Consider the following 4,058-nt stretch of genomic DNA (forward strand, 5'->3'; position numbering starts at 1 on the left):
TATATATATATATAAAGATATACACACACAGATAGATAGATAGATAGATAGATAGATAGATAGATAGATAGATAGATAGATAGATAGATAGATAGATAGATAGATAGATAGATAGATAGATAGATAGATATACAATAGCTACTATTTACATCATTTCAGATAATGCACACCAAAACAAATATTTCGTTTAACCTAGCTAGAATAATCAGAACAGTTGTTTCCAAACCAAAAATTCAGAATCAAAAACTCCAGGAATTCAAACAGGCAGTACTTGAAAGAAAGCACCCTTCTACTCTAAAAGGGAATGCTACAGAATACACCAAAGGAATAAATCTTGAAGTAGTACGAAAAGCCTAGAGCTGCTTCGATACACCCAAAACTATATCGTTAATTACAACATACAACACAAGAAAACCAGAAACATTCAGCATTACCCTTGAGGACAAACCATTATTGAGCCAACAACCAAGAATGAAGGCGCTTGAATCATACAAATAATCAAATGCTAAAGACATTCTAAATCTTTAAAAACAACTGTTTACTAGTGCAAAACAACCAACTGCAGACACAACTTGAACAGTTAAAGAAGTGTGGCGCCTCTAATTCCTAAACTTGTACGAATCTTATCGAGGACAAATAATAAATTTAAGTCGAGACAAGTTTTTATAGTGAAAATGTGCAATCAAGTGCAATGGATGCAGCGAAAATTATATTGAACAAACCAAACTCACCTTAAGAATTCGATCAATGATTCATCGACAACTAATACGTGGTCTCGGGGATTAGACAAATCCCACTCAGTGAAAATTTGGATATATTCCCACACACCAAATCTCCTAAATTCCTAGTCTTCCCGCTTTATCAATGTGCAAACAAGTATAGACCAAAACATAAATAAATACAGAGAATTCGTTTATAAGGAAATATAAACCATGGGTGAACAGACTATGAAAACATCAAAAATATACTATTCACCATTCACTATGAATACTATCCATCTTTGTATAAAAATCCCTCCTGTTGAAAGTGTGCAGTTAACTTCGTTTCATTTTCCCTAACTTCTTTTATTTTTCCTTAGGTGTGTGGGGGGGGGGGAGTATTACTTTGTTTAATTTAACACGTTCACGCCGGAGATATAATTTGAAAAGAGTAGAAAGCAGAGTACCCTTCGTTGTGTAATTATTACATTGGAGGAACTGCTAGCTAGGAAAGATATGTAGCCTGGAATTTACCTGCTACTCTCCCTCAATTCTTTTTTCCTTGGACTTTCCTATGTTTCCTGTTTCCGAAAAAGAGCTTTGCTCGAAACGTAAAACAACCACTCTTTCTTTCCTTCTCTGAGCGTTTTATTAATACTTTACATGTACCACGTCCTCGTCCTCGTATTGTTGTTTTTTCTTCGATCTTTATATATTATATATATAATATATATGTATATATAATGATATATAAATGTAAGATCCAAGGATCCAGTTGTAGGAAGTTAGCGAACTTCGAGCAGTCCGTAGATGGTATAGAAAAACTACTTTCAGGAAAAATAACAGTTTACTGGTGGTTATTGCTGTTATGTTTTTGTTCACAATTTATTACAGGACTCGGCAGACGGAGGCGACATTGTCGGCCTTTACATATTAGAAGACTTGCGTAGCAATTTTCGCTCCCTTTCAGGCTGTCCATGTAAGGACGATGGTCTACTCCTACTCAGAAACTATAGCTCACAAAAATCTGATAAATTTAGGAAAGTGCAACATCACGTCTTCAAAAACTTAGATTTCTCTGTTACAGTAGTAACAACTAAAATCAGTCAACGACCTCTAGAATGCAGTATTTAATTAGCTCTACTAAAAAGACAGCAAAAAGTCCAGTACATACATCGACAATCTAACCACCCCAAAAGCGCTATTAAAAATCTAGTAAATAACATATCTCTAAGACTTTCTCTGTTATTTTCAAATGAAAAAATACTAAATGAAATAGCAACTCATATAACGAAGCTCTCAATAACAGCGGTTATAGAGAGCAAGTACCATATATAAACAACACACCTCCCACAAGAACTAAAAGAATAAGACTGGAATAAGGAAAATCATCTCGTTTAATCTCCTCTTCAAGATATAAGTTTCCACTCCAATAGCTAAATAATTTTTCAAAATACACTTCAACCAACAACCTGGAATAGAAATTACAAACTAATAAACAAACACAACATAAAATTGTCATATTCTACAAACAACAAATTTGCAAAGCCTGTAGCCAAACACACCCACCAAAAATGATCAGAAAGTGAAAATCTACATCACGCTTATAATAACAACTGAAATTGTAGAACACCCATATACTGCCGTCTAGGAGAAATTGTATCTCAAGTGATACTGTATTTCAAGTGATAGCGTAATGATAATAGCGAACACGACACCAGCTACTCTATCTACATATATAGAATCAACAGAGAACCATTTCAAGGGAATACAACCAACACACGAACACTTTTCTTAGCGAAAACGAGTCATTACAATCGAAACATATATGAAGTTAAAAACAAAAAAAACACCCCATTTAGCTTCAACTGGAAAATACTTTCACATGTACTATGATACCAAGTTAACAACGAACCCTGCCAACTTGGTACAAATGAATCCTACCATATTTTCACATTCAAGAACCAAATTCTAAACAAACCTCTGATCTAGTATTTTCATGTAAGCACAAAATCTTTAAAAAACTCAGACATTTCAGCTGATAAGATGTATCTCACCACATTTTCTTCCACCTTCACACAAACTATCCTCCCCATAATGTAAGTTAAAAGACAATTTCGTTTTATCTATTATTTTTGATCTAATTTTTTAATATATATTTTTGTCTACTTTTTAAAGTTTTAAATATTTAAATCAATTTTTAAAATAAAATTTTATTTTTATTCCAGGTTTTATACTTTAGTATATACACACCTTTTTATAATGCCTCATTTTCACGTATATCTATAGGTCTAAAATAGCATATTACAAAATACCTACATTTGAAAGAGAATTGAAGATATACTTATAAACACACAGCCCACAGATCCTGCCTCCATAAAATACAATGATTAAAACTTCTACATAGTAATCAAATTGCTTATAGAATAAAGAACGCTAGAGAGAAATATACAGGCCAACAACCTTTTCACCTACCAACACTCTCTTGAGAACATCAACGCGAAAAGTAATCAATTTCTATGCTTACAACACCATGGCACGCTCGACTAATAATCTCCACCTTCCAAATAAAAAGCGGAAATAACATAAATAACATCAACAGCAAGTAAAAAAAACTACTGGCCAGCTAAAACTTACCAGCTACAACAGTTTTTCGTGAACCCTTAAAAATTCCATTAAAAGAAGCTGATGCATCCAATTACTAAGTCTTCAAAAGCTGGACTAAACTTGGAAAATTGCATTGCAAAAACGAAGGATTAAATCCAATAAAATAAAAATAGCTAAAACAAATTATACATCTGCTGTCCAAAAGCGTCCTCAACCTACCTACTTCCTTTTTGTGAACCACTAAAACCCGATTCCATAATCTGAAACTGATACACCTAAATATACACATCTGTTAACACTTCTATACGCATGAATAAATTCTGAATAAAAACGCATCCCCAAATTTAATCAATAAAATTTCTCCACAACGCTTCCATCACAACCCACCCTGCAATCTAATTACCATTCAACTGAACCACACAAACCCCAGGAAAATCTCATCTCCACAGAGACGATATAAGGGCGAGATTAAATTAATGCATCACAGCCCGAAGATAATTTAGCAGGCCAAAACTTCGAAGTCACTGTCAATACTATTCTTGATGCAGAATCTTATGTGCGTGTGTGTTACCGTAATATCAAACCCTAACTGACATGAACTTTGCGCGCACACACAAACACACATTCACACTCACACGCACACACATACATACACACAAACGCACACACACACATATATATATATATACATGTGCATACATGCCTATATATATGCATGTACGCATTTACATAAATACATATGTATATATATAT

The sequence above is a fragment of the Octopus bimaculoides genome, chromosome 11 (assembly GCF_001194135.2).
Source record: "Octopus bimaculoides isolate UCB-OBI-ISO-001 chromosome 11, ASM119413v2, whole genome shotgun sequence".
NCBI lineage: Eukaryota > Metazoa > Mollusca > Cephalopoda > Octopoda > Octopodidae > Octopus > Octopus bimaculoides.